At 35.6% G+C, this 22169-nt stretch overlaps 1 protein-coding gene and 1 long non-coding RNA gene across 4 annotated transcripts in view; both read left to right on the top strand.

Moving 5' to 3' along the window:
• The first annotated feature begins 3052 nt into the window (after positions 1 to 3052).
• Positions 3053 to 5391, top strand: LOC131551520 (uncharacterized). The gene is made up of 3 exons (XR_009273788.1): positions 3053 to 3177; positions 3360 to 3573; positions 5125 to 5391. It is a non-coding gene; the product is annotated as an uncharacterized LOC131551520 (long non-coding RNA).
• A 15831-nt stretch (positions 5392 to 21222) lies between these two features.
• The window catches only part of ppm1bb (protein phosphatase, Mg2+/Mn2+ dependent, 1Bb), a 37699-nt gene continuing 36752 nt past the window's right edge, over positions 21223 to 22169 (top strand). Inside the window, exon 1 of one of the 3 annotated variants that reach the window (XM_058793123.1) lies at positions 21223 to 21605. The gene's annotated coding sequence lies outside the window, so the exon portion shown is untranslated. The remainder of the gene's footprint in view (positions 21606 to 22169) is intronic. The other 2 variants (XM_058793125.1, XM_058793124.1) reach the window with 2 other exon arrangements.

Raw genomic sequence — 22169 nt, 5'->3', positions numbered from 1 at the left:
GTTGTTTACGGATTTTTTTTCATAGCCTAATATAGGCCTAGTGGTTCTCGAGAACCTCAGCCCTGCACATTTTGGAATGGATGTCTCTTTGACACATGCATTTCAGATCTTGCAGCCTCTACAGTGCCCCCTGTGTTGAAATGTGATTTTACATTATGATGAGTTTTTCAAATTTTGGAGTAGATTATTAGATTATTATGTGGACAAAAACTAAAATGAGTACAGTTTTAGATTTTTTTTTGTGATTCTGAAATAAGGCTGTATTTATTTGATTACAAATACAGTAAAAACAATAATATTCTGAAATTGTATTACAATTTAAAATAGCTATTTTCAATTTTAATTAATGCTTTCAAACGATTAATCACGATTAATTGCATCCAAAATAAATGTTTTTGTGTACATAATATAGCCTATGTGTGTGTACTGTGTATATTTAATATGTAGCCTATATATAAATACACACACACAAATGCATGCATATATTTAAGATAAATGTTGTTTGTTTGTATATATATATATATATATATAATATAAATTATATGAATATAAATTTATGCATGTAAATATATATATATATATATATATATATATATACTGTATCTGTGTGTATTTATATATACATGATAAATATAGACAGTAGACATACAATGTAAACAAAAACTTTTATTTTGGATGCGATTAATCATTTGACAGCACTAATTTTTATATATTTTAAAATGTAATTTACTACTGTAATGGCAAAGCTAGATTTTCAGTGTTATTACTCCAGTGTCTAATATGCTGATTTGCTGTTCCAGAAACATTTGCAAACTGTGATACATTTTTGTCGAGTTCAAAGCAATGCTACTTTGCTTGACATTTGAAAATCTGTATTAATCCGACACTAGTTTGACTAGTAAACCCATTCTGTTATATTAATTATTGGTTCAAATTTAGTCTGGCCAACTGGTTAAATGCATGCATAATAATTTCATTGAGTGAAAACATTATTCGTTTCCACACTGAACTCATTGATTCATGGAAAGAAGAGCTGCCTAGTACAAGCTGTGTTTGTGGGATCCTAGCTCAGTGGCTATTTAAGTTCAGTCCATGTGAAATTCCCATCACTTTAAATTGGCAGTTTCTCTTAGAAGTCCTCACCACACCGGCATCCCAAATGTAGAATGATTAGACCCGTGTATTATGTAATATGTTACATGAGTTACAGGGCCATCTCCTTTTGCGTGATTCAACTTGTGTATATAAACTAAAGATTAACTGCTCATAGTGGATAGGAAAGTGGAAGAACACTAATCATAGTAGATGCAGTTCTTGGCTATAAACCTTCAATTTAGAGCTCTAAATTACACGCAGTGTAAGCCTTAGATCTGCCATGGTCCATGATGGACAACTGAATCAACCCACCGAAAAATAAAATATAAAAAGAAGAAGAAAACTCTCAAACAAAACTCTGTCCACAGAAACCACTCATCCATTACACTGACTCCAGTTCTCGCTGAGCTGCTCCGATCATTCCAAAACATTACATCATTGCACAGAGAGGGAACATCGCTACTATGGCCAGAGAGGCTGCCAAGGCGTCTGCACAGGACTGTACACTGGCTCCTTTGTGATGTCCACAATGTGTGTCCAAGGCAACCACTAGGTAGAGAGGACGGCCCATAAGGGAACGCTTCTTGTCTTCCACGACAACACATGGTAATGTTGAACATTCTTTCTCTGTCTGTACTGTCGTCACACTGACAGTTTGAAGATGCTGCTGCCGATGTCTGCTGGAGGTTCGTGTTGTGCATATCATATTCTTTGCTGAATATGGACCATTGATGTCTCATGAAAGCAGTGTCAGGTTTGGGCCCTTGTTTTCGCCCCAGGATCTTCCCTACAGGCCGTAGAGCATCCAGAAGCCATGTTTGAGGTCTGCTCTGCTTGTTTATGTACGGTTACACCCAGAGCTGAATTTAACCCCAGCTTCCATCTGCTGCAGCACCCAGGGCCTGACGGAGATGAGACCGGTTTGGGTCGGTCTGCGCCGCTCGCTTACTACTAAGCACAGCTTGCTCCTATGTGTTATTATCGTCAGAGGCGTCTCCTCTGTGGCAATATTCTTTTTTAGACAATTTTTTTTTTTTTTTTTTGCTTACGTTGACTTTAAGGTTCATTTAAGGTACTTTGTAGCCAGATTTCTTGTCAATTTTATAGTAAATATGAACATGTTTAAACCATAAATAAAGAAATATTTAACAAAGAATATTAAAAAGGAGGAAAACACCTTTTACACAAGTCATTTTGCTCAAGAGAATTTTTAATTAGCATTTTATCGAATTGTTTTTCATGTCAATTTTATAAGAAGCATTTTAAATAATAAACAAGGAAATATTTAATAAAGAATAATAAAAAGGACTGTCATTTTCAGTTGTAAGAGTTTTCTACTAGCATTTTATTGAATTTAGTTTAGATTTCTTGTCTAGTTTGTGGTAAATATGAAATTATTGAAATAATAAACAGGGAAATAATTAACAAAGAATATTAAAAAGATATTCACAAACACGTGTAAACAAAAATTTTGTCATTTTGAATGTCTTTTTTTTTTTTTGTAAGACCATTTTCTATGAGCATTTTATGAAATGTTACTTTTAGCCAGATTTCATGTCAATGTCATGGTAAATATGAAAATTTTTACATAATAGATTTGAAAATATTCAACAAAGAAAATGAAAAAGGGGGAAAACACATCATAACAAAAATATGTTTTGTTATTTTGACTGTCATTTTCACTCAATTTTCTTTTTGTTTTAGCAACCCCCCCCCCCCCCCCATTTTAACTTGTATTATAATTTTTTATTATAATTTTTTATTAGCATTTTATAAAATTTTGTCACTTTATTCTAATATACTCATGCACCCAACCTTGTTTTCAGATGACATTTTGGGAGTCACTCTAAACTGGTGCTTTTCCTCCCTCCACGTCATGCCACAGAGCTGGTATTCTGGGCTTCAGTGTGCCCTATTGGCCTTGCCACAGGCCGGCAGCCTTTCATTACACTAGCCGAAGGAGGTGCTCTGGACATCCCCATCGAAGACACCATCACCACACCCCAAAGCGTGCCCAGCTCCGAGCTGTTCCCTGGATACAACAAGAGAGAATTTTAAAAGAAAATTTAACTGGCAATCAAGGTAACCACTTCTAAATCTAAAAGCAAGAGGGCTGTCCTTGTTGTAGCATAATTTAAAGATATTGTGATGACATAAAATCATCATTTTGTTGTGCTTATTTGTGAGGTTTAATTAGAAAACAATAATATGCAGGTATTTGATCACGTTTATTGTCATTCATAAAATCTGAATTGTTATTTCAGCCTGACCTGTCATATAGATGGGCTTGTGATGGATTGTTCATTCATCCAGGGTGTTTTCCCGCCTGTATTAGACGTTGCTCCGGCATCCCTGCAACCCTGCATACAACAAGCGGTTTGGAAACTGGATGGATGGATGTCATGGCTGGAACTACACCGCCCCCTGCTGATCAAATAGAACTTGCAAGGCAGGGCCTTCCTTTCACATTCTGTAAAAGTATGTACTTCATTAAAAATGAGTGAAATTAAATACATAATATACAGTTGAAGTTAAAAGTTTACATACACCCTACAAAATCTTCAAAATGTTAATTATTTTACCAAAACAAGAGGGATCATACAAAATGCATGTTATTGTTGACCTGAATAAGATATTTCACAAAAAAAGCTGTTTACATATAGTCCACAAGAGAAAATAATAACCTGAATGATCCACAGCTGTGTTTTTTTGTTTAGTGATAGTTTTTCACGAGTCCTGAACAGTTAAACTGAGCACTGTTCTTCAGAAAAAATCCTTCAGGTCCCACAAATTCTTTGGTTTTCCGGCATTTTTGTGTATTTGAACCCTTTCCAACAATGACTGTATGATTTTGAGATCCGATTTTTCACACTGAGGGACTCATATGGAACTATTACAGAAGATTCAAATGTTCACTGATGCTTTAGAAGGAAAACAATGCATTAAATGCCGGGGGTTGAAAACTTTTGAACAGAATGAAGATGTGAACATTTTTCTTAGTTTGCCTGAATATAATTTTTTGTTTTTTTTCATTTAGTACTACCCTTCATAAGCTATAAGATACTTATATGTTTCCCAGAAGACAAAATAAGTTAAATTTACCCTGATCTTCAAATTCAAAAAAGTTTTCACCCCCTAGCTCTTAATGCACGAGTTTTATTTCTGGAGCATCAGTGAGCGGTTGAACCTTCTGTAATAGTTGCATATGATCTCAAAATCATATAGTCATTGTTGGAAAGGGTTCAAATACACAAACATGCTGGAAAGCCAAAGAATTTGTGGGACCTGAAGGATTTTTCTGAAGAACAGCGGTCAGTTTAACTGTTCAGGACAAACAAGGGACTCATGAACAACTATCACTAAACAAAAATACACAGCTGTTGATCATATTAAGAATCAAGTGTATATGTAAACTTTTGAACGGGGTCATTTTTATAAATTCAACTATTGTTTTCTCTTGTGGACTATATGCAAACATCTTTAAAGGTCAGTACTTAAACAATAACATGCATTTTGTATGATCCCTCTTATTTTGGTCAAATAATTAACATTTTGCAGATTCTGCAAGGTGTATGTAAACTTTTGACTTCAACTTTACATGATTAATTTAATGAGTGAGACTATACCAGCTAATTAAGCTTTGCGGTATTGTAATGTTATAATAGGAAGAGTTAAAATGTGTATAATTAAAGAGGTAATGTCTGTCTGCAGCTACAAGTTGACAATTTAACTTTAGGTTTGTCAATTTAATGCATTTAAGAATCAATGTTACAGGTAGATTTTGAATTTATTATCTTTTTTAATCAAATGATTACATCTTTGATTCTGATTTATCTGCATGTCAATACTATACAGTTCACTAGAGGGCAATATAGCCATATTTTACATCAAAATGGTTATACGTGTGATGACACAGTCTTCACAATAGAGAAATATGTCAAAAACTAACTTATGAGAACATTTCCTGTGGTCTTTAATATTTGAAACGTAAATATTATTTGATTTGTCTTTCTTCTACTTTAATGGCAGATGGAACTGCAAGAACTCCACAAACCTGATGATCATATTGAGCATGATTTGAGAATAATTAAGTGAGCTTCTTGTGATTCTGACCATCTGTACAAATGAGTTCATATATGGTCAATGTCACATAACTGTTTTTGATAGTTACCTAGAAGTAGATGTGCAGAATCTGGAATATTTATTAAATAAATAGAAATACAATAGTATTTAATATTAATAATATTCTTTGTTTTACAAATTTTAGAAATCCTAAAACACTATTAAAAAACTCTTACCTACAAATAATGTTGAATCTGCAATAATTGTTAAATATAAATGTAATATTAATTAAAATTATTTACAAATAAATAAATAAATGTGATTGTTTACATTTTTTCAAAAATCTAAAAATGTATTACCTCGAAATAGTGCCGAATCTGAAATATTTATTTAATAAATAATAGTATAATAATAATATTGGATAGTAATTACAACAATAATAATATTCTTTGTTTTACATTTTTTGAAATCCTAAAATATTACCGCTATTACCTTGAAATAGTGACAAATCTGAAATAATAATGAAATAAAAGTAATAATAATCATGCTAATAGTAAGAATGTATAATGTCATTCTATAATAATGAAATAATAATATTAATGAATATAATTTACAACAATAATAATGATATATTAATATTCTTTTTTTGACATTTTTAATTACAAGGTTTAAATTAGAAATCCCAAATTCAAAATGGTCTCAGAATTTTGGTCCCAATGTGCACATAAGTGTTTATTGGTCATAAATCAGTTGAAAAAACACCTCGAGTTGATGTGGGCTAGCTGAAAAATATCTCTCAATATACATTCAAAAAAAAAGAGTATAAAACCAAAGCACACCATGTTCACACACAACTGCTTACCCTGGCCTTATTTGTGCCCTAAAAGCAGTGACTATTTGCTGACTATCCGGCACATAAAACTTTCATTCGGTGCATTAATGCTGCTGAGTGGATTAATGTGCAGGGCGCAGGAGCTGGTTGGCCGAGGCGGCCTAACGGACACTGGAAGTGAAAAGCTGTCTCATGCTTGATTGGACCTCACCTCCTCGTAAACTCACACAACCTGGCAGAGTGAACTCTGACCCCCGTCTGCGCCTAAGCTGTAGTGACACGGTCAAGGTGACATGGCAGAGTGGAGCTGACTGAAGTAAAGGCTGTGCGCTGCTCTGTAGCTGCTCTGGTGGTCACATTAAGTGTCCACCAGTAAATAATTGAGACCGAGCAGTCGCAACAATGCAAACATGTTGTTATTAGTGTTTCACTTCAATATTCATAGCTGCGAGAGAGGACGGGGTGCTTGCAAAGTAGTGATGCGTTTATGTGTGTGTGGTCTGTATGCTTATTTATGTGTGTTGGACTGGGGGGTTTGCATGATGGGGTGGGCGTTATGGTGCCAGACCGTATTCTTTACAGACAGTGACACCTAACCCAGTTTAAAGAAATAGTCCAAATTAACACAAAAAAGGTTAATAAGCGATTTTTCACACTAAAATCACATTAAAGTTATAGTTCACCCAAAAATTATAATTTGTTGAAAATGTACTCACCCTCTGCCCATCCAAGATGTAGTTTTTTCTTCATCTGACAGATTTGGAGAAATTTATCAATACATCTCTTGTTCATCAATGGATCCTCTGCAGTGAATGGGTGCCATCAGAATGAGAGCCCAAAAAGCTGAGAAAAACATCACAATAATTCACAAGTAATCCACACAACTCTAGTTCATCAATTCACATCCTGTAAAGTGGAAATCTGTGTGTTTGTAATAAATTCCTCATTAAGATTTTAACTGTAAACTACCAGATTATGGCCAAAATACCATAATGCTTCCTTAAGTGAAAAAGTCCACCCCCTGCTGTACTCCCAAAATCCACCAACATATTTGTTTAGCACTGATTTGGACTGTTAGTGCTTGTAAACTATGCTTGATCTGTGCATATTTCTCTCCTGATTCAGACGAGATGACATTTTCAGCCATAAAATTGAATGAATTGAAATGAACCAATTTTCATTTTTGGGAACTATTCCTTTAACATTTTTATGGTTTTCTTTTGAAATTTTTGAACATTTATTGATCTGCCCCATGCTTCTATTGTAGGTGCTACACAGTAACCCAATTTTTTTTTTTTTTTTAAATAAAAGGAGATAAAAGAGAACATTATTTTTTGTGGTTATCAACAACTTGTATTTAACCCAAAATGTTCCTTTAATTAACTGAGATTGTGTTCAAAATGATATATACAGTATATAAAACAGAATTTCATCTGATACACAAAATAAATGTTCATTCTTATTATTCCATTTTGCCATGCTTTAAATATGAGTAGAGCTTGCTACAGTAACACATTCCTGAGCTAAGCAGTTGCCAAGCCGCTTATGGGGAACACTACACAACCATATACAATGTGTTATTTAAGTTAAATATCATGCAAAGAATAATCTTTCCCAGATAAAGATCTAGTACATCTCAAATATAGATTAGGGAGTGTTTTTTTTTTTTTATGATGAAACTAGAGATATATCCAGTGCTCTGGATTCATCCCATCTTAACAGCTTTCGGAACAAGCCGGTTGTCGTCTTCCCCCCCCCCCCGCCTTTACATGTAGCATCCAGATCCCTTCATTTTTCCCTAAGCGTAAGTCTCAATCAAACTTGCTCTGTGCCTTATTTTTTTAATACAGAGTCTCGGCAGATTAATCTGGTTGCTGAACTGAGCATCAGCAGCTGCTCCTTATCCTTATCATCGCTGTAACGACCAGCCAACCGTCGCCTCCCACAGAATCCTGCAGGGACCTGAATTAATACTCGGTATAATTCCACACAATCCCAAGAAAAAAAATCTCATCCCGCTGCCAGGCCACTTGACTCGTGTGTTCCAGCGGGCTCTGGATGGCACCAGCAATCTCTGTAATCAGTCGCTAAGCCCCTGCACTGCTCAGTTCAACTGCTTCCTCAGAGCATTTAAAAAAAGAGCAGAGCTGGGGTGCATTGTGTGTCAAACATGTATGTTTATCCTGTCCACTAATTAAAACGGGGATGCTTAACATGGCTTCCATATGTAGATACATGAATACACATGCAAACAAACACATATATGCAGCATGCCCACCACATTAAATTAATTGTGAATTAAGACAGCATGTCTTTGAAAACCATTTGAAAAATTAAACTCATCCATTTAGATATATCAGACAGTTAAAATAAGAAAGAACAATATCTGCTCATTTAATATAAAGACAATAATTACTTTTAGATCTTGGAATGAACAGAAAATTGAATATGGTATTACTAGATAAAAAAAATATATATATATATATATATATATATATATATATATATATTTCTATAATTTAAAATGAATAGTTATTTATTATATATTATTATTATATAATTATTTTATTTTTAAAATATTTTGCTTGTGCTTCTGCTTTTGCTCGTGCTTTCTTTCTTAAAAAAACCTTGCCGCCTGGCTTGATATTTTGATAATGCAAGGAAATTCATGCAGTTTTATGTGGGTTACCAGCCCAAATGCATTTTGGGGCTACTGCATATTATCTCATATCTAAATCATATTTGTACACTCAAACAAACATACACAATCCTTCTTAGGTACCATATACAAAATGAAGACAAAATCACTTTCTGGATGCTTTTAAAACCAAGATGATTCTGTTTCTATATCAAACAATTAATGCCAAAGAAAGATTGAAAAAAATATTAGATTTGAAAAATATTATCTGCACATTATTATATTATTTTCATTTATATTGATTAAAAAATCCATCCTTTTAAAGACAATATTATGCTTAAGAGAATGCCAGACAGTGTTACAATACTCCGTAATGTGAAGTGAAAGTAGAGATAAATGAGAAATACAATACTTATTTCTTGTTAGAAATTTCAAAATATGTTGCTTATAAATGTGTAATTTTCATTGACTTAAACAACTGCTCTGAATTTGCTGCCTTCAAAACTTCAAGACACCAAGATATTATGCAAGCATTGGATTTGTATGGACCATGATTTGGTGGTTGATACAATATAGGCTTTTTTTTAGAGTGTAGTTCCGATCAAGTGTATAATTTTATATATGCAAGGGCAAACAGGCTATATATCTGACCTAAATGTATGTCTCCTGGTCAGGGGGAAGTGAAAATGAGAGTGTGGCTTTGTGTCTCGTCTCCGCTGCGACATAATCAGAGCCCCAGATTTATGAGCAACCAGATCCCTCCTGAGGCTTAGCTCTGTAAACAACTTGGATCAGGCCACAGATTTAAGAACATGTACCACTTGCACTTGGTACTTTTGGTCAAAGAAGATTAGACATGACAATTTTTAATTTGTTTCTGAATCCGTTTTATAAGACGATAATGCCTCCAGTGTCTTTTTATAGCAGAGGGTCTGATATTCTTATAAGAAGAAGCCAAATCAGGGTTTGAGCAATCAGAGATGAGAACCACAAGAGATGAGGATCATGGGAATCACTGGCACTTTACAAATTAAGCTGGTGCAAATTAAGAATCCTGCAACGATGCTGTTGTTGCTCAAATGAAACTTTAAATCTGTACCACATATAAATAAAAACATCGCACTGGTTTGAGGCACAACCACAATATGTGTGTGTGTGTGTGTGTGTGTGTGTGTGTGTGTGTGTGTATCCACCTTATTCTTCAACGCGGAAGTAAGCCGTTTTCTGTGAATGTACGAGACTTCTGGTTCATAAGCCGCTGTAGAGAAATAATGAGAAGAATAACAAAGTGCAGTAAACGGTAAAACTGCTTGCACTATGTGTGTTCATAATTAAGATAATACATAAAAATAATATGGTGAGACTCATCAATTTGCAATATCAAGCAGCAAAATGAGCGGTTTTGTACAGCTAAAAAAGCTGGAAGCGGATGACACCGGAAGACAGACACATTAAATTTACAAATGGCCCGCTCTAACGGGAAAAATAAGGTATATACAATAACTATTATACATACAATAACGATTACTAAAAAATAATATTACATATAGTATATCACTATTATTATATAATTAAAATTAAAATATATACATATATACATAATATTTAAAATGATAAACTATATTAAAATATATAACATTTTTGTTTTTGGCCACTGCATACTATAACATATCTATAATGCACATTCAAGCATGTATGAACACACACACTTTTCGTAAACAAATTTCTAACATGAAAGAACAGAATTCCAGCATGAACGCAAGGACTGAGATCGTCTGCAGAAGTGAAGCTGCCTTAGTCTGTGCAAGCCCGTCCTCTGACACCCATGATAGCTTATCTTGTAAACTTGAATCTCTGATCCATGCAGACAAAATTATTCAGGCCTGGCATTTATTTAAACATGGCAAATCTCTCAGGGACCTTTCCCAGCTTTGCCCTCTGTCTCATAAACATTTTCTTATCCTGCATGAGCAGGAGCTGACATCCGATGAGTTTTTCATTAATAAGACTGGACTTAATCGCGCTATAAACAGGAATAACACAAAATGACAATGACAATAATAATCATATTTCTGCAAGGATAAGGCAAGGAGAATAATCTTGGCGTGACACGACTGTAATCCCAGCTCTTGCACATTGTCTGTGAGGATCTAAAGCCCACACATGCACACAAAACCACCTAAATACTGTGCAACAATTAAACTCTGCTAATGAGAAAAAAGTGTGTGTCAGCACCATTCTAATATGAGTTTCAATTGTAAATGTGGGTTTCAAAATAAATAGTGTTTTGTATGCTTAATTAGTCCCCTGCCCGGATGAAAGGAATGATCTCTCTTTAACTGACCCATCTGACTACATGTTATGAGGCCTGCAAGAAACATAATTCGTATCAAATAAAAGCCAATCTGACAAAACATCTCATCGGGAGCCCTAATATCTGGGGAATAGCTGTTGTCAGGCATGTTTTTGACCACTGCCTGGCAACCAAATACAGCTGAGGAGACGTTTAACCTTGTCATCTTGCACCAGAAATTGTGCCGCTGACAAAGATGTGATACAGCTCCAGTGTAGATTTCCATTTTGGGTCTAATTGACGATATGTATATATACTCTCAGAAATAAAGGTACAAAAGCTGTCACTGGGGCGGTACCTTTTCAAAAGGTCCATTTTGGTACCTTAAAGGTACATTTTAGTACTTACATATTTGAACCTAATAGGTACAAAAGTGTACCTTTTGAAAAGGTACTGCCCCAGTGACAGCTTTACCCTTATTTCTGAGAGTGTATGAAAAAGGGTTTTCAAGCATCAAAGCAATTAAAGTTTAATAGTTTTTGTTTGTTTGTTTGTTTTCTGAAGATTAGAACATGTAATTTTATTTAATTTCTGAGCAAACAATAATCGTACATTTTTACCATGATTTATAGAAGGCTACTTATTTAGTTGAAGACCCTCCAAATGTCATTCAGCGTAGCAAAATTCATCTAAAAATATTTTCATGCATATTTAGAACTCTGTTTAAGGATCACAGTGCAGCCCTTAAAAACTATTTTTTGTCAATTTAAATCTTTACCAATATTTACCACTTTCCGTCAAACCACCTATTTTTACCCATTTGTCCACAAATTTTAATAATTAAAATATAATACAATTTAATATGACCACCTTTTATTTTATATATATTTTAATAAGTACAGGTCAGAATAAACATCAGAATAAGCATGTTGTTTTATTTACATAAAGAATGATGATAGAACATTATTTCAGCCATATTTTGACGTTATTTTCACAAAAACATATTTGAAACATTAAAGTAGACACTCCTACTGTCATTTAATATGCTTTCTATGTATATAAAATCACTGTCTCTGTGTGTGTGTGTGTGTGTGTGTGTGTGTGTGTGTGTGTGTGTGTGTGTGTGTGTGTATGTGTGTGTGTATATGTGACCCTGGACCACAAAACCAGTCTTAAGTCGCTGGGGTATATTTGTAGCAATAGCCAAAAATACATTGTATGGGTCAAAATTATCTATTTTTTCTTTTATGCCAAAAATCATTAGGATATTAAGTAAAGATCATGTTCCATGAAGATATTTTGTAAATTTCTTACCGTAAATGTATCAAAACTTAATTTTTGATTAGTAATATGCATTGCTAAGAACTTTATTTGGACAAATTTAAAGGCGATTTTCTCAATATTTTGATTTTTTTGCACCCTCAGATTCCAGATTTTCAAATAGTTGTATCTCAGCCAAATATTATCCGATCCTAACAAGCCATACATCAATGGAAAGCTTATTTATTCAGTATAAATCTCAATTTCGAAAAATTGACACTTAAGACTGGTTTTGTCATCCAGGGTCACATATATATATATATATATATATATACAGTGGTGGCCTAAATTATTAGGACACTAGTATTTTCAGCAACTAAAAATGGTTGTAAGTCGGTTATTTCTGTCTTTTACTGTAGTGTGTCAGCATAGGAAATATCAGTGTACATTTCCAAACATTAATTTTGCCATTAATTGTAATAATGCAGTGAGATTTTTGTTTGCACAAGGAGTCTGACAACAGCCAGTGCTCCACACAGAGATCTGATCTCACCGTCATCCAGTCTGTCTGAAATGACAGAACAAACTGAGACAGACTAAATCCAGAAGAACTGTGGTAACATCTCCAAGATGCTCTGTGTGGAGCACTGGCTGTTGTCAGACTCCTTGAGCAAACAAAAATCTCACTACATTATTACAATTAATGGCAAAATGAATGTTTGGAAATGTTCACTGATATTTTCTACTGACACACTACAGCAAAAGATAGAAATAACTGACTTAAAACCATTTTTAGCTGCTGAAAATACTAGTGTTCTAATAATTTTGGCCACCACTTTATATGCATATGGCTGTATATACTGTATGATGCATTTTTATCTCTACGAAGAGAGTAATATTATGCATTGTATTAAAAGCAGATTTAAGTTTCTGATTTCTCATATCAAATCTGGAGGTGTATTTGTGTTTACGTAGTTCCCATCAACTCAAGCGAATCTATGAATGATGATGGGATTATGATGGAGATCATTTGCATGCTGCTGTAACAGGCACTGTTTTACGGTGAGGAGCGGCACACTCTCGTGCTGTTTCATTCCCATTTATTATGCAAATGAAACCCGGCTTCTTTCTCCTGTCAGAACAATGAAAGCGGGCACAGAGGGGGGCATCATCTGGGTCACGCTGGGTTTTAAAGCTCTCGCTTTTGTTTGCTGTTTGGCACGGTCCTGCTCTATCAGAGGGTCATTAAACAGTAAAGTAGGACATGCCGGAGCTCCACCGCCGAGGAAGATGAACGGACCGCTGGAGCTCTGCCCAGGTGGTTTGAGTGGATGGTTAGAGATCACTCAATTAGCGCATGCAGAATTTCATTTAAATCGGTGCTGACATTGTCAAAGAGCGGCATCCAGCGCTCTGTGCGCGACCCTCTGAGCTGAGTGGGTGACGGTGCGTGTTCCTGACGTCTGGAGGTGGCAGAATAGGCGCAGATGCTATTAACCCTCAGAGGCCTATGGTTTCGCATGCCGCTTCAGCCTGGACTCCTCCTCAAAAATGCCCATCGCGGAGTCTGCACACAAACACGCCCAGTGAGGCACATTAAACAAGGGTGACAGGTCTGCTGGTCGGCAGCCAGCCTAATGGCTACGCCGCCTGAGAACGCAACGCTTCAGCTCTGTGAGTGTGTGAAATGCTCAAAACATTTTCCCATTACCGTCTGAGTCGCAGTCACACAGAAGTGTTAAGACCGCCGAGCAGAAGGGAAACGACAGGCGGGAACAGGAGAGATCGGCAGAATATATGATCATTTATCTGCTAAATAAAGATTTTTACGGTTACTTGTTATCTATTTCCCTAAAACAGCTTATTTAATAAGATTAGCAGCAAGTTATTGGAAAATAAGCAAAGAGACACACTCATTTAAAGTATTTGACAGGTGTAGCCCACCCAAAAATGAAATTTCTGCCTCCTCACCCTAATGTTGTTCCAAACCTGACCTTCTATCCTCTGTGGAACACAGAAGAACATATTTGAAGAATGTTGGTAACCATACAGTTTCAGTGCCCATTCAGTTTCTTTGTATTTTTGACCATGCAATCAAAGTGAATGGGCACCAACATTCTTCAAAATATAGAAGGTCATACAGGTTTGGAACGACATGAGGATAAAATGATGACAAATTTTTCATTTTTGGGTTTGTTATCCCTTTAGGATGTTATATATGATTAGTACGTTGCTAAAATATTAGATGTGCTCATGTGAGGCGAAATCCTCAGATGAGTCTCTCTGCCTTCACAATAATGGTTGCTATTCAGACATATTCCTGTAGGGGGCAGAAGTGAACAAAAAAACAGTCTGTGGAAAACATGAAAACAAATAGGCCTTCACATCCCATTTCACTAAATAAGTGGTTGACTTAGAGAAAGCATCGCAAGGGCTGGCTTTTCAGCTAATGATCAGTGAAAGGAGGTGCCTGACCTTCAGAAAATGCTGTGTGTCAGCCCGAGGTGCAGAGCCAAATTCAGGACCTTTCTGGAAACATTTTAAATCCTGATAGGCTATGTGATTTATTAAATTAAATAAAGTGCATACAAATAATAAAAATACAAAAAAATGAAACTGTGAATGGATAAAAAGTGTAGTCTAAATATATTGTGCAGTGGAGGATAGTTTGTTTTGGACCAAATGTTGGTTTGCAGGTTATGAAATTAACAGTTTTCATATACTCTTCATAAAATTTGTGGATTTACACAATATTTAATCATATTTATTGGGGAAAAACAAAAGCAAAACATGGACTACAGCTAAAAATGAATAAAAAAGGAATTAATCATTCTAATTTTTACTCTAGCTACAAGTTTAGCTAATTATAAATAATGACACTGATGTATGATTTTAATTGTTGATTAAGCTAAATTGTGCAAAGTGCCTATTATGTATCAAAACCTTCCAGAATGTGGGCTATATAGGAGTTTCAGGGTGGGCTGTAAAATGAAGGCAGCAGGTGGGTTGTGGTTACCAGGGTGGGCCAAGATCATAATAACCCACCCAGACCCCCCTGTGGAGCCAGGCTTGCTTTGCTGGTGAGCACATGTGCATGCTTTTGAGTATATATTAAGACAGCAGTATGGGGACACAATGTTCTACATATGCATGAATACGTCACCACCAAGTTAAAATTATTACTTCAAAATGTATTAAAATCGACTGAAACATTAACTCTGCCTTCTGCAATTTAGGTTGATTTGATTATCAATAATTGTATTTATTTATTTATTTTATTATTATTATTATTATTATTTTGAAAATTGTTAAAATTTTAGTATCACATTAAAAACTACAGAGCTTTGACCATAAAGAATCTCATATTACCATGACATATCATTAAAAGATCTAGCGTGACAGCTTATGTATATATTTAAATGCATTTTATGTAAGTAGTCTGCTATACTGTTATAAAGTTCTCATTAATTTATATAGTAAACTTTATGAGATATCAGCAACTGCACCAAATTGTATATTTCTGCTCAGTTTTGGGTCTCTGAATAAAATTAGGTGTTTTTTTCCTCCTTGAGTATGAGCTCCATATCTATATGAGACATAAAAACCTGATGTATCGAATACGGTACTCCACAAAAAACACATATGCACTTTTTTATTAAAAATATTTGTCAAAAGGTTCAATGAAAAAACATATAAACAAACAAACAGAGTTTTTACTGAGTTAAATTAAAATTATAATGTTTATTTCTTTAAAGTTCATAAGGACAAAATGGCTGTAAAGAGCATATATTCTTCTTTATCACTTTAGTTAATTATTTTTGATTACTTTACAAGGACTATTTTAAGCCATTTTAAATGACAACAGACAAACTAACTGTTAATTGTTCCATCAGTATTCAAGGGTAAAATATGTTCATCATCCTACACGCCTCAAGGAGACTGGAGATGCCAAAGGGTAAGAAGTGAGATCAGCCATACGCTTATCACATCACTGGTCCACTGATTCACACCATTAAGTGCGTCTGGGCCCCGCCAGCACACCCGAGAACAAGGCCTTCACACCGAGGGCCTCGCCTGAAGACAATCCACAGGGTGGTGAATAAGAGCCCTGAGCTTTTGTCGCACAGAACCTAATGCATATGCAGCAGGGTCTATAGGCTGTGGCTTTGGTCTGCCTCTTGTTCAGAATGCGAAACATTTTAATGTGCTTCCATGAACCCTGGTTCAAACTCTGTTTTAGTACTTCAGGGCGAGAGAAGCCTGCTAAACACTGACCTCCACTGCTTTAACATCTCGCAGTCTGAATATTCAACCTGCGCTGAATAAAAGATGAATTTGCTTTTATACTCTGTGGTACCGCTAAAACGTTTGAGGGGGGAAAGGGGATCCTGAAAACATGTGAATTAAGAACATGGAGTAATACAGAACATGCCCCTTCCATATCTCAACAGACTGCCATCTATTCATCCTCGCATGTTAAAGGAAAGTAGACTGACCCGGACCTTTAAACCCCTGAATCAAGTTGTTGTTTTCTTCCCGCCACTTCACAAACAAGTAATTTCCTTCTCGGTTTGGCACAGTGGAGAGAAGATATGGCACAAGGGTGAATGAGAAAGAGGCTTTCACAAGGACAAGGCATGCAAGTGCTTTAAGAAAACAGCCCGTCGTGGCAGAAAACATTCAGATGTAGCGAGAAACAAAGGCAGGCTGGGGAGTGTTGACTATCCGTGTGCATGCTCCGTGTCACAAGTGATGAAATAAACTAGCCTGCCTGACTAAAGCCTCCAGCCTGCTTTGTTCTTATTTGACGGCTCATCAAAATGCAGTTACATCTCGAGGTCTCCAAGCTCGGGCTGCCAACAGCACCTGTGGCAAGAGAAATTATAAAAACAAACGACACGCTCGCTCAATATTTAACGCTGTGTGGACAGCGTGCTTAATGTGAAGTGAATCCCCTCAAAGCGTTCAAAATTCACAAATAATTAAATCAGACTATGAAGGAAAACAGAGGGTCAAATGGAGTGTGTAAAGTATCCTCTGTGTTAACACTGAAAAAAAATTGGTGTAGAAGCAGTTTTCACTCAAATATTGCTAGTAAATTTCAAAAACAATTACAAAGAAAAGGCAAGTAACACAATGAATTAAAGGAATAGCTCGCCCCAAAATACAAATTTGCTGAAAACTTGCTTAACCTCAGGCCATGCAAGCTACCCAGTGCAGCCCAATGAATCCTCTGTAGTGAATGGGTGCCGTCAGAATGAGAGTCCAAACAGCTGATCATAATCATCACAGTACTCCACAAGTAATCCACATGACTCCAGTCCATCAATTCCTGTCTTGTGAAGCAAAAAGTTGTGCATTTATGAGAAACAATTCTATCACTGAGATGTTTTTAACTTCCAACAGTTGCTTTCACCTAAAATACGAGTCCCCTATCCATAATATTGCTTTCTCCATTAAAAAAAAGCTGCCTTAATGATGGATTTGTTTCTTATGAACATTCTTGTTATTATTCTTATTCTTTGTTTCTTATTTCTTTTCACTTCACAGGATGTTAATATCTGTTTGGACACTTATTCTGATGGCACCCATTCACTCCAGAGGATCCTTTGGTTAGCAAGTGATGTAATGCTAAATATGACCTAATCTGTTCCAATTAAGAAACAAACTAATCTATATCTCGGATAGCCTGAAGGTGTGTACATCTTCAGATATGTTCATTTTTGGACGAACTATTCCTTTAAAAGCGAAATCTTGAATAGAAAAACTGAAATAGTATTTTCTTGTAAAACATGCGATGAAATATTGATTTTACAGTTTAGAATGCTACTTATTCATAGTGACAAAAGTCAGAAAAGGATTTGACTGTCTGTATACACCATCACACAATGTGTACACACGCTCGCGCACACACACACACACACACACACACACAGTAATGCATAATTAATCATGCATACTAGATGCATTAATGCAGACATTCACAAATATTTAAACATGATTTTGCTTCCAGGCAAAACTGTCCAGTCAGCAACAGCTGCACGATGTCACCAGTAATAATAATCTAACTCGGCCTCAGAGCTGCACTTCCTTGAGAGAAGTGGGAGTGTTGGAATGTGCACTCAGCTTTTATAAGCTGCTAGTAATCGAACTGTGCAGCTTATTATGTTTAATAGTTTGTTGCATCATTTTTTTTCTTTCAGTTTTGACTCATAGATGTAACCAGGCTCTGGGTATTTTCCTTTGCCAAGCCTGTGCAGAGTAAAGTACTAACACTGCAAAAAACAAAACAAACGAAAAAAAAACCTTAGTATTTTTGTCTTGTTTTACAGTATAAATACTGTAACACTTTTAAATCATGATACAGTTACTTGAGAATAAAAATGACAAAAGATCACAAGTCATGTTTCTAAAGAATATATCAAAAGTAAGTGACCTCACGCTTAAAACAAGAAAAAAAAGGTCTGCAATTGGGGTAAGTAAAAATAAACTTGATTTTGGCAGATATGTTTTCTTGTTTTCACTTTTCACCATAAAGTCATTGAATTAAGATACATTTTTCAGAAAACTATGGAGCCTTTAAGGCACATGTGTCAAAAATCTGCTCCTGGAGGGCCACTGTTCGCAGAGTTTAGCTCCAACCAGCTCCAAAACACCTGCCTGGAAGTTCCTAATCCTAAAGACCTTCTGGTTCAGGTCTATTTAATTAGGGTTGGAGCTAAACTCCAGTAAAAACCAGCAACTAAGCTTGATACTCCTGCCATAAGGGAACAGGTTGATAGAAAAAAAATATGAGATAGGAAGAAAAATGCTTTTGCGAACGGCTGCCGGTGACCACTTGATGGTGCTGTCAAGCAGCCAATGGTGGTCTGTCCTTACAAAACTCTATAAAAGATTCACAATACAGCATAGAGACACCTTCTACTGTTAACCATTCAGCTCTGAAGACACAAAGGCATCTGTGTTTCTGTGTCACTGTTTGGTTAACCACAGTTTAATGCAGACACAGTATAGGCAGAGAAGTGGACAGTTCAGCTGGTGCAATCGGCTGAACCACTGAGGCAGAAGTGTTTCATGAAGGTTGAAAGAGAACACATGGGTTCTGGAGCAAGATCAAAAGGATATCGGACACTGTATTTGGTTATACCCTGGACTCATGGCTCTTTATTCTAGGACTGACATATAGCAATCTGACACTTGCACCATATGGCATTCATTTAGCTCAAAAGCTGCTATTTATTGGCCAAAAATACATTTTACTTAGTTGGACCAAGAATAAACCCTCTTTGATTTGTTTGAGAAGATCTTCAAAATGCTTCCATTTCAGAGAATCTGTGTTCCACTAAAAGGGAACGTAAATATCTTTAGACATATTTGGTCAACTTTTGTTCTCTAGACACCTAGACGGTGTTACAAATCTGTGCAATGAAAAACAAATGTGCTATGCGAGGAGGATTGTTTATTTTGATTTTATATTTCATTTAAGTCAGAGAACTTTACTTTTTACTGTTGAAAATCAACAAATCGTCACCGTGGAATTATAAGGTTCTATCTGACATTTTTGTCAAAATGCAGTTATTCACATATTCTTATTCTGTGACCACTTATTTACATTATGTGATGTTTCTTTTGTAAGCTGTGTGCATTTTGGGCCTTTTTTTTTTTTTAGAAAACAAAAAGGTTTCTATCAACAGAAGTCTATGGAACACAAAAACTTTGAAGCTCAGTATCTCAAAACTGCTCAGAATGCAGATAGAACCTTATAATTCCGAGTTGGCGAAATATTAATTAAAAAAGAAAACAATGCATCCATTGTGCTCTACTCCTATGATGATTTACTTGCTAAATTTAATCTACTCATACATTTGCCTTAGACTACGCTGCAAAGATACAACAACAACAAAAAACATTTGACAGAACAATTATAATAAGTACATGACTTTTAATAAGAATATTAATATTGATAAGAATATGAATATATATACTGTGCGCGCACACACACACACACACACACACACACACACACATATACACTACCAGTCAAAGGTTTTTGAACAGTAAGATATTTAATGGTTTTTAAAGCCTGCATTTATTTGATCCAAAATACAGCTAAATCAGTATAAGAAAATATTGTGAAATATTTTTACTATTTCAAATAACTGCTTTCTATCTGAATAAATGTTAGGTTGTGTCATTTATGTGATTAAAGCTACATTTTTAGCATCACAGCATCATTACTCCAGTCTTCAGTGTCACATGATCCTTCAGAAATCATTCTAATATGCTGATTTGCTGTTCAAGAAACATTTATTATTAGGCTATTATTATTAGGCTATTATTATCAATAGCTATTTAAAACAGTTGAGCACTTTTTTTCAGGATTCTTTGATGAATAGAAACATCCAAAGATCAGCATTTTTCTGAAATAAAAAGCTTTTGCAACATTATACTATACCATTCAAAAGCTTGGCGTCTGTTTTTTTTATAGAAATTAATACTTTTATTTAGCAAGGGTGTTATTTTGCAAAAGTGATGATAAAAACATTTGTAATGTTACAAAATATTTATATTTCAGATAAATGCTGTTTCTGAACTTTCTATTCTGTAAATGCAGGCTTGGTGAGCAAAAGTGACGTCTTTAAAAAAACATTAAAAATCTTTCTGTTAAAAAATAAATAAATAAATAAATAAATATAATATAAAAATAAATGTATATAGGCTACTAATTTAAACAAACAATAAAATGTAATAAATTACATATTACTAACCAACCGTAAAATTACTAAACTAATGTTGGCTTATTACTGTAATTAAAAACACATCGCCTCAACCGTGACCATCGAGATTGATGGAAACACTCAGCATGACAAACTAGAAATGAGTTCTGTGCTTAATGTAAACTACTGTTCAAGCGTTATGACGGTAAAATGACAAGACGAAAGCCAATCAAATCGTGGGATTGGCCATCTGTAGTCTTAGCTGTCAGCAAAATAATCCAATTAGCAAACACGCCTAGTAGAGTTTTGGCCAATCATCGAGCCACTTGAAGAAAGTATCCCTCCCCTCCATCAAGACGCACAAGACTCTGAACCGAAGGATATCTTGGCCTCCCTACAGAAGCTGATTATTCGGATCTATGTAATGATTTATCCTACACCATGATCCCATACTGATACGAAACTTAGACAGATTTAGTCAATAAGTCGACAGATTTGTTCAGGGACATCTGCGTTGGCGTCAAACATGCGCAAAAATTCACGCTATCAAAGCAGAGAACCACCGAAAACGGAATGATCGCTTCTCACGTGAAGTCACCCTGATTGTTTGTTTTTAAAGGAAGCGACAAGCTTATCGACTCCGAAAATACCCGCAACCGAGAGACCGAAGTGGGAACGAGCGCTGACATCCGCAGTATATCTGGAAATGTAAGTATGGGGACGTGTGGGCCTCGGGTTTGCTCGACGAGAGCTCATGCTAAGCTAACCAGCGCGAGCCTGCGCGTGATTTCATTGCTAAGTATTAGGCTTGTTGTGTAACGAGCGAGCTTACACACAAGCGCTGCTATAACGATATTAGACTGACATTACTGCCCACTTTCCGTTTGGATACAACAAAGAAACACTGTTGTTGTTATTGTGTGTAGGTTCCGAGTTTTATTTCGTTTGTTTGTCCGGTAACGTTAGCGGCGACAGACAAACAAGCGCGCGTCAGAAATAACGCTAATCCCTTCGGCTCGTCTTCACTGTTAGTAAGAATTCAGTGCATTATGTAATCACCTCGGCTCCTGTCAGATCTCCTTCTGTTTCTCTGACATGTTTCAAGCTCTTCTTCACTTTTTCTTTTAACGCTTCATTTGTCCTTTTAACCTACAGTGTGCTGGCTTACATTTAGCCTTGGTTTCATGCTTACCCTAGTTGGTTACTTTTGCCTTACTGGGTGTTTGCAAGGACAGCCTGAGATTCATGCTGAAATTGTGTCGATCAGTTGAG

This window comes from Onychostoma macrolepis, chromosome 12 (assembly GCF_012432095.1).
Source record: "Onychostoma macrolepis isolate SWU-2019 chromosome 12, ASM1243209v1, whole genome shotgun sequence".
Lineage (NCBI taxonomy): Eukaryota > Metazoa > Chordata > Actinopteri > Cypriniformes > Cyprinidae > Onychostoma > Onychostoma macrolepis.
Note: the sequence above shows the minus strand (reverse complement) of the source record. Positions and strands in the feature narration are given on the sequence as shown.